Source organism: Delphinapterus leucas, chromosome 1, assembly GCF_059928025.1.
Source record: "Delphinapterus leucas isolate spDelLeu-1000000601 "Yukka" chromosome 1, BTC_Dleu_Yukka2, whole genome shotgun sequence".
Lineage (NCBI taxonomy): Eukaryota > Metazoa > Chordata > Mammalia > Artiodactyla > Monodontidae > Delphinapterus > Delphinapterus leucas.
In genome coordinates, this window is record NC_143129.1 from 83046469 (window position 1) to 83059219 (window position 12751).

At 48.2% G+C, this 12751-nt stretch overlaps 2 non-coding genes across 2 annotated transcripts; one reads left to right on the forward strand and one right to left on the reverse strand.

Moving 5' to 3' along the window:
• Window positions 1-7375: 7375 nt before the first annotated feature.
• TRNAN-GUU (transfer RNA asparagine (anticodon GUU)) lies at window positions 7376-7449 on the reverse strand. Its single transcript has one exon. It is a non-coding gene; the product is annotated as a tRNA-Asn (tRNA).
• Window positions 7450-8139: 690 nt separating this feature from the next.
• TRNAH-GUG (transfer RNA histidin (anticodon GUG)) lies at window positions 8140-8211 on the forward strand. Its single transcript has one exon. It is a non-coding gene; the product is annotated as a tRNA-His (tRNA).
• The last annotated feature ends 4540 nt before the right edge of the window (window positions 8212-12751 follow it).

The following is a 12751-nucleotide window of genomic DNA, read 5'->3' on the forward strand; positions in this document are numbered from 1 at the left end:
CTTGTAGCAAAGCAGCACTGACCCTGAAAACAACCAAATAAAGGCTGGCTTAAAGAAATTCTGTTTGAGGTCGTTGGAGAAATACCTATGCACCTAGGACCCCCAGGATCAGAGAGAGAGAGAGACAGAGAGAGACAGAGAGAGACAGAGAGAGAAGCTTATTGGAATGAAACTGATTCTCTACCTTTTCCTCTTAGCGCATTTGCCAGTTCTTGGCAAGGCACAAGTGACTGGGAAGCTGGGGACAGGGCAGCTGCTGAGGGTCAGGGAAAACAGCAACACTCTAAGTAGTGTCAGAAATCTGGCAAAAAAAAAAAGGAGGGGGAGGAGGGCCAGGAAGAAAGGAGGGGTGGAGGAGGGGAGGGGAGGGGGAAAGGGAGGAGAAGATGGGGCAGGAAGAAGAGAAGGGAGATGAGAAGAAGAAGAAGAAAGAAAGTAATGTGGGCTGTCCACGTATTCAGACTTAAGGAGCCAATATCCTGGAGTGGCTTGATGAGTGTGTTGGATGCTTGCTTCAGGATTTCCCCTTAAAACATTTGCAAATTAAGCCATGCGCATGTATGACACTATGAGGGCAAGCAGAGTGTGGCTGAAAGAGAGTGGAATTTCCACCAGTATCATGGTAAGAAGGAGATAAAAATGGAAGTTCAGAATTCCTCAAGGGGCAGGACCCAAGGAAACACCTCAGGGTCTCAGGTGGGAGCCCTAGCCGTCTAGAGCATGCACTGTGAGAAAACTAGCCGTGGACTGAGACTTCCCTGCAAATCAGCGCAGTCAAGGACTGGATTGAGGTGATCTTCCCCTCTGCTGCCTGCTGGGGGAGAGGGTGCACAGTCTTCAGAGAAAGATAACATCATGACTCTATCTATCACTTTTCACACAACAGGTTCATCCTTCAGTCACAATATTCTAGGATTATAAAGGAACAGAAGCAAGGAAACGTGGAAGTTGACTCAACAGATGATTGAGATATTGAAGTTAACAGGTAGGAACCTAAAGTGATATGTTTTAACTGTTTAGAAAATAGATGACAGGATCAGTCTTTTTCACCAACGATAGAGAATCTATTTTAAAGAACCAGTGGAAATTCCAGGAGCTGGGGAGTCAGCGGGGGCGACTCCTGCCCTCAGGTGCTTAGTTGTGGAACTGGAGACACTGCGTTGGATGCGGGATCCCGAAGTTAAGCGAGGGCCTCTCAGGAGTCACAGTCTTCTCGCTTGAGGGGTCGCTGGTGCTTCCCGGTTTATTGTTCGCTTTAAAACGTTGGTGACCAGGATACTGGTGGCAGGACCTAGGTTTTCATGGATACAGCTGATGGCCCTCAGCACCGTTTCCGTGGTGTAGCGGTTATCACGTGCGCCTCCCACGCAAAAGGTCCCCGGTTCGAAGCCAGGCAGAAACAGACTCGACTGCGCTGGCTTTTTCCTGAAATTTACATTCCCGTTTAAAACATGAAATGGGGGCGAGGGGAGTGAGGTGCAGCAACCTGCGCAGCTGCATTTTCCATCCCCAAGGTACAGGCCAGGAGTTCCGTTGCTGCCTGAGAGCCTGCTCAGCACTAGGAGCCAGCCGTCCTTTCTCCTCTCTGAGTCACTGCGGAGTCCAGGCCACAGCTTGCTGACCCAAGTGCGCAAAGGACAAGGCTGACTTCGGCTCATTTTTACATCCGGAAATCCCCTCACCTCCTAAGCAGGCGCCTAAATCTCTTGCACATGTTCACCCGAGTTATGTCTCTGGAAACCAAGGAGTTCACTCCTGCGAAGCACCCTTGGCTTTCCCACACCTCAGCACACGCGCGGAGCACGTTGCGTGACAGGCCAAAAGAGCACGAACCCGACGCCGCCGCGGGTGCTCGACCCAAAGACACGTAGATGAAGAATGTCACGCTCCACGGACTGAGCGGGTCGGGGAGGAAAAGGAGCCGGTAACGTGCAGTTATCAGGGGAGGCCCCGGAGCCAGGTCACAGATCACGAAGTAGACGGATCCTCTCATCACCCACTGAGAGCCCAAATGGGCCCCTAATTTAAAAGGAAACTGAGGTTCAGAAAGGGAGCATGTCCTTGCGTCGGCCGCACGTAGAGCTAAAGTTAGACTAGGATGAAACGCAGCCGGTTACCTTGTGGCCTGACCTCAGAGTCCAGAGTCGCCCAGGTCGGGAGAGCTGAAAGGTGATGGGCAGCGGGGCAGCGACTCGGGCACCGCGCACTACTGCGTTCAGCCTAAGGGGGGCTGGGAATCGCTTTTTTTTCTGCTCGGCCCTTCTCAGAAATTCAACCTTTACTGTCACAATTTTCAAGTGGAGGGGCCAAATTTGAGAATCTGTCTCCTGCGCGGCTCCCTGGTGGTCTAGTGCCTAGGATTCGGCGCTTTCACGGCCGCGGCCGGGTTCGATTCCCGCTCAGGGAAACCTCCTTTCGTGCAAGAAGAATCCGACTCTCTTTTCCCCCTTCATCTCAGAAACCTGATGGTTTCACAGAGTTTTCATCCAAAGACAACCTGCGATTTGAGTTCCAAAAACTCACTAAGACATTTGAAACATACAGAACACTTGAAATACAAACGTATATTCTGGACCTAACCGCGCAGGGTTAACATTTTCCCACGTTTGCTTTCTCACTCTCCCTCCATATATATGAACTGCGACGCCTTTGGAGTAACCTGGAATCCGTTCTCTCCAGGCTTGTAGAGAAGCTTCAGGCGGTGTGTGATTCGGCTCTCCCCCAAGTGCAGGCCAGGCACGTTCTGTGCTACTAGGAATCCCCCCGGACCGGCTGCCCTCCGGTCTCCTCCCGGTTGCCTTGGCGGGCAGTGGCCTCTTGGGTCAGCCTGAGCGCTGGAACTGCCTACCTCGGGAAAGGCCCTTCAGGGAAGTGCAGCTGCCCCTTGGCTGTTGCCCGGCTCCCTGGGCCCTGCAGGGGGCAGAAAGGTGAAGGATCTTCCCTGTGGTGGGAGGATGAAGGGAGCAGGTGGGAACTGCGTTAAGGGGAGGGGGAAAGTTCTCAAGAGCTTCCCAGAACTGTCTGCACGGGTAGACAATTTTGTATGCATCACAAGAGTTTAAGAACTTCTGTCTAAACACTACTTTATGTTGTCTTCCGGATTTTCTAATGATGTGGAAAGCATTGCTGGCACAGTATTCTAGCGTGTACACGTCTTAGATTTATTTTCTCTTCAAAATGCTCATGACACTGAACGGCCTAAATTTCCTCTTCTGGTTTTACTGATCCAATAAGCAAAGTTTAATTCCAATAGCGATTGAAGTTTGTAAAATTTAGGACTATGTGTTCCAGTAAAATACATGTGCCCTAGAATATCTTTTAAATAAAGATTATGTCTCAGAATTCTGTAAAATCATAGTGAATTAATTATGTCAGATAAAATTTGGGGGTAAACCGTTTTAGGCGTCACCCAATATATGATTCTAAAATGCACTTCTCTATTAGGATTCGGTTCGAGTTGCCATTTTAAGATCTATTGTTCTCTTTAAGTTCTCTGGCTGTTATTAAATTGAGTTAATTAATGTATAATCTTTGCCCGAGAGTATCTAATTAAGACAGGAAAAACAAAACACTGTCCAACTCGGTATAATGCAGTCGCATATTTTTATAGACTGCAGAGTGGTCAAAGTTTCACAGGTTAGGAGGAGTTGTGGGGATCTTTAGGGGATGATGGTGAACGCAGCCATCACGTCACCTGAGGAAGTGTAAAACCCATGGCATAAGTGCTCCAGGAAGTAAGGAGCTGTCACTGGAGACCTGCTGTGTTCCTGAGGTGTTTGTTTACTATTATTATTTTTTAAATTCCCGGTTCTTGGTCACCTGCCTGCTAGAAGTGAAGTCATCCATTTTCCCATTCCTTCCTATGCTTCCCCTGTTTCACTCACTGCTCCTGCCCTTAGGCTCTGGCAGGTGGACGAGCCTGACTGTGTTCCCACTGGGCTGCCCCTTTTGGATGCCTCAGGTGCAGGTGCAGTGGCGCAGGGACTTTGGGTTTGTTCACAATTCAACATCTCTCCTGGAACGGGGCCTGGCACCTCATAAGCACCGAATTAAGTGCTGGGCGATTGAAGGCATTCTAATGCAAGGTCCTGACACGCTGAACAGCAGAAGACGGTGGGGAAGATTGGGGGCAGCCTAGAGTGTGAGGGACAGAGAGAGACAGAGAGACACAGGCACACAAAGACAGAGAGTGAGTGAGAGGAAGGGGGGTGGGGAGAAAATGTCCTATCACATTTAGCATGTAAAAGCTGAAGAGCTCGGTGTTTTGCTCATGAGATTCAACAGAACAACCATGGGAAGGGAAGGGAAGGCAAAAACACTAAGAACCCAGGTCTGCACAAGATGCATTACCAGGAGCAAGATCCTGTGGTTCCAACAGTTTGTCTCAAATAGGATAATTTTTGTACAAATAGCCCAACACTGTCAAGGAATCATATAGAGACAGTCACGGTCATGTTCATGCACGCTGGTGATATAGCAGGGAGGCCAGTCATTAGATTGTGTGCATCCAACGAAAGCAAAAATACAATTCAGAAGATAAGGGAAGAGGAAGAAATGTCTGGGACCAGCGGCTTCTCCCCACTGCAGTCCATAAGCTGCTTGGCAGGAAGATATCTGGGGTCATTCTCGCCAGTCTACTCTGGACCCCATTAAGTAGGTCACCACCGAAAACAATTACAGTTGTTGGAAGACCTTCTAAACATCTTGGTAGTTTAGGTGCTGAACGTATGCAATAGGGTGTCTCTGGGTAGTGCCCACATCGTCCTTCTATTGTACCTCTGGCTTACGTGAGTCAGGAGGGCACCACTCTGCTTGTGACGTGTCAGTTAGCGATGCAGAAACTTTGTTGTGATGGCAAGAGTATGAAGAAAAGGCTCTTATGCTGAGTTAGAAAAACACATTGGGATACAAATCGGCCCACCTCCTATTGAAGTCAAGCTAGGAACACATAAAGAATGCCTTCAGCTTCTGGCAAAGGTGGAGTGATAGAAATCAGATTTACCTCCTGCCTGAAATCTCACCGCCGCCCAAACCACCACCCCCCCGCCAAGAAATGGAAAAGATAAAAGACATGAAATACCAGTTTTCTAGACACTGTAAACCAGGCAGCAAAGGACAGCAACCCCTGAGAGATGAGACACGAACAAGGTGAGGCCTGCCACTGGCCCAGCTTACTGCTTTCAGAGAGTTTCCAGGCTGGGTGGGCACCAGGAGGGGCATCTGAGGCCAACTGCTTGGATGGTGGAGATGAAGCTGAGTGTTGGTAGGACAGCAAGGAAGCGAGAGTTCACAGGACAAAGATCCAGTGATAAGAGAGATAGACAGAGAATCCAGGGTTATGAAAGTGTCTCCCTGGAGCACTCCGCAGAGTAATGATTGGGGTATGCTTCTGAAGAAATGGCCTGAGGCCAAGGAAAGAAACTATTAAAAAGATCATGGAACAGTGCCTGGTGCTCACACAGGACAGGCAATTGTACTCGCTTCCCCCAGCCAGACTGGACTTGGATTACTCATAATTCGTGGGTCATTGGGAAGGACATTCAGGAAACTCTGGTTTCAGTAGTGGGAATAATGAGCCCTAGAATGACCGACCCCCAAAATCATGAAAGCAAGATCCAAAGGGATCCAACTGTTTACAAGTCGCTTAACTGTACCCCAGAACAAAACTCAAGAAGATTTAGAGGAATACCATAATAGCCAGTGCCCAAGAAGGGAAACTCTGACAATGTCTGGCATCCAATCAAAGAACGCCAGGCATGCAAAGAGGCAGGAAAACATGAGGTGTGAGGAGGAGACTAATCAATCAAAACTGAGCCACAACTGACATGATGCTAAAATTAGCAGAGAGGACGTTCGTTAAGACAGTTATTATGCCTGTGTCGCATATGTCCCAAGAGTTAAGTAGAAATGTAGAACACATACAAATGGCCAGAATCAAACTGTAGACATGGAAATGATAACATCTGATATTATGTAATTCACCTGATAGAATTAATAACAGATTAGACATTGCAGGGGGAATTTAAAAAAAGAAAAAAAAAAGGATCAGGGAACATAAAGCCATGAACAACTGAGAGTATCGTAAAATGAAACTACACACAAAAAAAGTTTTTTAATGAACATAGCATCACTGACTGGTAAGGTATGTTTAAAAGGCCCAATATAGGAGTAATTTGGAGTCCCTGGAAAGACCAGAAGAGAAGGAACAATTTTTGAAGAAACACTGACAGAAAAATTTCCAAAGAGCCAAATGAACACTATGAGTGCAAGAAACACGAAGCAAACCACACTTTGCCACATCGTAATTAAACTGCGCATGACTCCATTGAAATAGAACAATATCTTCACAGCAGAGGGAAAAGACACAGTATATACATAAAACAAAAATAAAGACTATGTCAGATTTCTCATCAGGAGCAGTGAGAAGACAGTGGAGCAACATCTTTAAAGAACATGGAATTCTATGCCTCCTCCCTAAGAAATGTCTTTCAAAAATGAAAGTGAATAATGACATCTACCGACATACAAATGCTGAAAGAATTCATCACCCGCCGACCCACACTATAAGGAATGTTAAAGGAGTCCACTGACACCAGATGGAAATCTGGAGGTACACAAAGGGGCAAAGGACAACAGAAAAGGTATCTGCCTGGGAAAATACGTAAGATTTTTCTTATTATTTAAGTCTCTTTAGGAACATGGGACCGATTTTTCTAAAGTAATAACGGTGGATTGTGGGGTTTAGGACACATGCAAAGTAAGATGCATGATGACAATAGCACAATGGCCGGCAGGGAAGAAATGCGAAGAGGTGTGGCATCGCTTGAAGGCAGACTGTGGTAAGTTACAGAAGTCTGTTATAAAGCCTCAAGCAGTCGCTAAAATAAGAAAAGAAAGAGTGAGACCTAATAAGCCAGCAAAGGAGCGGAACTGGAAGCATATACGAACCATGTCAGCACTATGTGATCCAGCAACTGCTTCTCCAGGACTCTTCCCTCCAAGAAGACCTTGTACAAGGGGCCAAAGATACCTGTACAAGAAGGATGACTGCAGCATTATTTGTAACCGTGAAATCGTAGAACCAACTTAATTGCAAAAGTATATGGAAAGGGTTAAATAAATACTAGTACGTGCAAGTACGGACGGAAGAAAGTCCATCGTGAAAAGGAATTCAGAAAGTAACGAAGACAGCCGTATTCTTTCGAGGATTTCCAGACGACTTCTTCCGATCGCACCTTATGTCCTCGTGTTGTGAACACGACACGGGGGACAGGAGGGTAGTAGTGGAAGACCCTTTTTCGACCTTTACGGGAGAGGATGTGCAGAGCAGAAAGAACCATGAAGCCTTTACTTTCTAAAAGAAGCGGAAGAATGGCGTCCCCGGGTGGGCTCGAACCACCAACCTTTCGGTTAACAGCCGAATGCGCTAACCGATTGCGCCACAGGGACGCACCTGCAACGTTTTCCTCTCACCCCATAGTGATCAAATACCGCATCCGCGCCAAGCGGAGTCGCTCGCCTTTCGCAGGACAGCGACGCCGGCTCCAAAGCCTAGGACAACCGCAGACGTGGAGTCGACGCAGCGCGTTCTTCCCGTGGAAAAGCCGAGCGTCGGGCGATTCCGAAGGCAGAAGGGCAGCCGAGTGTCCCCGCCGCAGATGCCAGCGACCCGGAAACGCCCCCGGACCTGAGCCGGGGGGTCCCCGAGGGAAGATGAAGGCCAGGTTTGGCTCCGTGACGACTCCCCATTCGCTCCGCGCGCGCCGCCCGCCCTCCGTTCGGCCGCGGTCGCTGGGGCGCGAGCCGGAACCAGGGGCTGCGGAGGGTTGGTCCAAAGGGGCAAACGCGAAGAGGCGGGAAAGAAGCCGGCGAGGTGGGCACGAGGACAGCTTGACTTCCCAGGAGGCCTGTGCAGAGGCACGTGCCGGATTTGGGGAGATGAGAATTGGGTTTTGGTTTGGTTTGCTTTGCTTTGATCATCATGTACCAGAATTGAGAGGAAGGGAGTGGAAAACGGAGAGCGGGCATGAGAGAAGACTATGAATATCGACATTTGTCCAGGCACAGCGCAGTGATTGGAATGATTTTACGTCAACATCGTAAGAGCAAGAACTCCTGCGGCCGCGGGGACCGTGGCGCGCCGTGATCGTATAGTGGTTAGTACTCTGCGTTGTGGCCGCAGCAACCTCGGTTCGAATCCGAGTCATGGCACCCTCCTCTGTCTCACGCGGCACGGTGGCTCCCCTTTTACTTTGTCTTGAAACTTGCACCGGCCTGGGGGCCAGAGAGCACTGCTTTCCCCAGGCCACCTGGCGGCAGGAGGTCAGGAGAAGGGAAGGAAACCCCACCCAGGGCACTCACCTCGTGTCTGAGCAGAAGGAAACCCAGGGCAGTGGTTTCTCTTCGGTCCTGCTCCAAAATAGGGAAGCCGGGCAAGGAGCCTTCTGTGCTGTAACTGGTGAAAAATGTTGTTTCTGTGTTACTCAAAATCTGCAGGATCTTAAAGACCAGATAAAAAGTTTTATCAGATAGGCGACTCCCCCTGCCTAGACCTGTTTTGCTGGTTTAATCTTGGCTCCTGGGAATCTCTGCTCCGAGGACTTTTTCAATCCTTGGCTATTGTTCCCTTTAGAGTCACCGAAGTAACCTCTCTAGTGCCTTTCTATACTCTCAAGGATTTTAAGTGCCTGTCGGCAGCCACTCAAAAGACAAATGGTATCCATCAGGATTGGACAACTGGAAGACCTTAACAGTCACCGCACAAATGATGATAACGGTGACTACAGCACCCTCCGCCCTGACGACACAGCTAGTGGAAACCAGCGAATATGTGTGATTCTTCTGCCTGACTACATCAATGCTGGTACCCGAGAGTACCGTTAGACTGAGAGCATGACCAAAAGCGGAGAATTGGTAAAAATCAGACACAAATGGAGATCACACTTGAAACTTCCCTGAGCAGACAAACCCGTTTAGTCATACAAGGAAGAGCTCATTTAGCTTATTTTGCAAAACAAGTGAAACTTACCTTGGGCCACTTCTTGTTTATGCCTCTGAAAATCATAAACAAAGCCTAAAACTGTTCGCCAAAATTGATGGGAGGTAACCACTTTTAACCAATTCCCTATCACGAGGAAAACTCTAATGTTGTAACCAGTCACTGCGAAGGACAAAACAGCCGCTGCCCCCTCATGAGATAAGTTGCTTTCTAACAGTGTAGCACCTCTGAGCCTCCTTCCATATTCCGTTGGAGTGCTCCCAGTTCCTGAACGGTAAACCTTTTTGTGCACGGTAAACCTTCACTAATTACTGTTTCGCTGATCACCGGTGGTTTAACGTCTGCTATATCTGAACTTTGACGGTGCCTCGACATTTTCATCTACCAGATTGGACCAACAAGGGAACTCCACATCATGCTGCTGTTGTCCCATTGCCTGGACTTAGTGACTACTCAGTCAGTCACGCAGAATCATTAAAATCATTGCCATTGTCCTCTGTTTTATTTGTTAACAGTCACTGTCCAGACTCCTTTCACTTTACCTTTGCCTCTTCTAGAATGTCATGGAAATGGGATCATAGTGCACACACTCTTGCCTGCACACCTCTTCATCTTTGCACAACGTCTCTGACTTTATCAATTGTTGAGTAAAGCAGATGTCACTCCTCTTTCATTGCTGAGTTGTATTCCATGGCAGTAACATAGCACAGTCTGTTTACCATTCACTCGATAATAAGCATTTGAGCTGTATCCAGTATGGGCTATTGTGAATAAAGCTGCTTTGAAGAGTCTTTCCACAAGAGATCTTGTGGACGAAGGTTTTCATTTCTCTCAGTGAAGAATAGCTGGTACCAGGGAGTAGTATATGCTCCACTTCATAAAAACCACCAAAGCCTTTTCCAAAGCAGTTGTACCATTTTATGTTACCACCAACAATATGACGGTTGTGGTTATTCCACATCTTTGCCAAGATTGTTGGTGCTTCCTCTCCTTATAATGTTAGCCACGCTACTAAGAGTAGTGGTATCTCAACATGGTTTTAATGTCCGTTTCTGTGACAGCTAAAAATATTGAGGACTCCTGGTATGCTTTTTTGGCCATGTGCATATCTTCCTTTCTGAAGTATCTGTGCATATTTTTTAACCCATCTGAAAAAAAGTGGGGTTTTTGATCTTGGAAAAACTTGTTACTGTGTCGGAGGAGCTCATTATACATTATAATGACAGGCGGTGAGGGTTGTCAGCTATGTGTTGTGAATATTTTCTCCCTGTCTCTAGCTTGCTTTTCCATTTTAGTGGCCTCCTTGGATGAGAAGATACGGCTGACGTTGATGAACTCTAATTTATCATTTGTCTTTGTTTTATACATTCTTTGGGTCCTGGTTAGTAAATCTTTGCCTACCACCAAATCACGAAGTATCCTCAAAATGCCTTATACCTTTAACTTTTATGTCTTGGTCTATGATGCACTTCAGATTGACTTTTGTGTGTAGTGTGAGATAGAAATACAGCTGCCCCCCCTCCGAATATGGAACCTATTTCCTTTCCCCATTGAACTGCTTTTCTTGAAAACTCATTCACTAATTGAGCTATGGGTCGGTTTCAAGTCTCTGAACCCAGTCCATTTTCCAGTTGTGTACCCTGATGCCACTTGCACCCTGCTGGTCTATGTTGTGGGGGGCGGTCACAGTAACTCTTAAGGTCAGGTAGTGCAAGTCTCCCCATTCTGTTCTTTTCCACACAGAGCGATACATTTTGCAACATGTAATAACTCAGGTTACCATCCCCCAGGTCAAGATATGCATGCCATCTCATCATACTTCTCATTTCCTTGTGGGACACAGGCCCTCCCTCCCATGTACTGGCTGCCCCCTTGTGGCCAAAGAGCCTCTATTGTACTCTCTGGGGATAACAAACGCCCAGTTGCCTGCAGGGCAGCTGAACCATGCCAGAAAGATCTACAAGACTCAAAACAGTCGGGATTTTCGGATGCAGGGGCGGGGGCGGGGGGTGGTGGTGAGGGGGCGGCGGGAAGTTAGCTCACTTTTCAGGCCTTTGGGCTTAGAGAAAGTTTCCTTTCGTCATTCCTAACCGTGGGAAGTACAAAGCTTTGTGCTGCTTAACATTTCCTCTTCTTTCTGGGCAGAGAGAGTCCCACAGAGCATACCTAATTTGCGAAATTGTTCGCTGGGTGCGATGTTGAAAACTGGAGGCTGAGGGAGAGCTCTATCATGTTTTGTTTTGTGTGAATAAAAGAAAATGAGGAAGAAGCGGAGATACAGAGAGGGGAATAATAGGCTGGATCCTGAAAAGCGATCGTAGGGTCTGGCCCTGGATGTCAGATTTTGGAGAAAGAGAAGACATTGATGAGCATATCCAGGGAAGGACTTCGTTGGAAAGAGCAGACACTTAAGGCTATTTTATGACGTTTTCCATTCGTTTATATGTACTTCTCCTTTCCCATCTTTGTAGATAAGGCACAGGAGAGCTTGATTCGTTCGTTGGTTTTTGGAATGCATGCTTAAACAAAAGTGACTTCCATACTTCAAATATTCATCTGTGAACCTCCTAGACTCCTCTTAGGTGCCACCAACTGTGCATTAAAAGTAAAATGGGTCCAACCTGGGGACTCTACCTGGGAAAGTGCAATTAATTTTAAGGGGGTGGCTGAGAGAGAAATGAGACACTCAACAATGGTTGCTTCCCTTACTGCAGTGGTTTTCATATATGCTGCACACCCAATCGATCGATCCTTTCCTCAAATCCTTTCCTCCTTTTCTCAAGCAGTTGAGAAAAAGAATTCACTGAGTTGCATCCGGGAAATGCATGGATTTCGTGGCTAGGGAAGTTCAAGTATTTCCAAGTGGGAAGATTGGGGACTGCCTACTCACTTGTACCCGGGCCATCGTTGTCTGCTGTGTCTACTTGGTCTGGACTGGACAAGGGGACTCCACTCGCCTTCGCCAGCCAGGGGGAGGACGCGGTTCCAGAGGCGGTCAACTTCATGGTGACTCCAGATCCTGAGGCCTCATAGGATTTTTCTTCACTTTCCCTTTCATGTCTCTTCTGCCTGCCCAATAAGAGAGGATTCACTGCCTTTCTCTCTCTCTCAGGACCCATTTGGGGGTCCCTTGTGGACAGGACTGAAGTGGGCCTCTGGTTCCCCCTAGGTGTCCCTCCTGGCTTGGGCGTCTCCGGAGCTCAGGCTGGCCCAGTACGGAACCCCCCGGCTGGTGGGACCGCGGGGAGCCCAGAAGGCTACACTGGCGGTGGTGGAGGTGCTAGCCCCAGGTGGCAGGCGCCACAGTCAAACCCTATTCTTCCCCGTGCACCTCCTTCTCGGGGATGCACGGGGCAGCTGGAATAAAGCGGCCCCTAAAACTTCTCTGCCGACTGAATCCAAAGAGGCATGAAGTCCCAGAAGCGGGGAGAGGAACCTCACTGAGCAGACTCAGACTTCTTCCTGGCTGCCTCTCCTGGGCAGGCTCAAAAGAAGCTGATGTCGAGGATGGAGCCAAAGAAAAGGCTTCATGGCAGAAAATGCCGCGATCTCGAGAGACATGAAAGTCTTAAATCCTGACGCCTAGATGAGCAGGGGGCCAAGTTGAAATCCACCCCTGTGCCCTGATCAGGAGACTCATCTGCATGAGTTCAGAGGCCAGGAACAGGAGCGACTGTGCACATCTCTGGTTCTCAAATGGGGGCGATTTGGGCTCCCCCCCTCATCCCTGGCCGCCTCTGTGATACTGGGCCT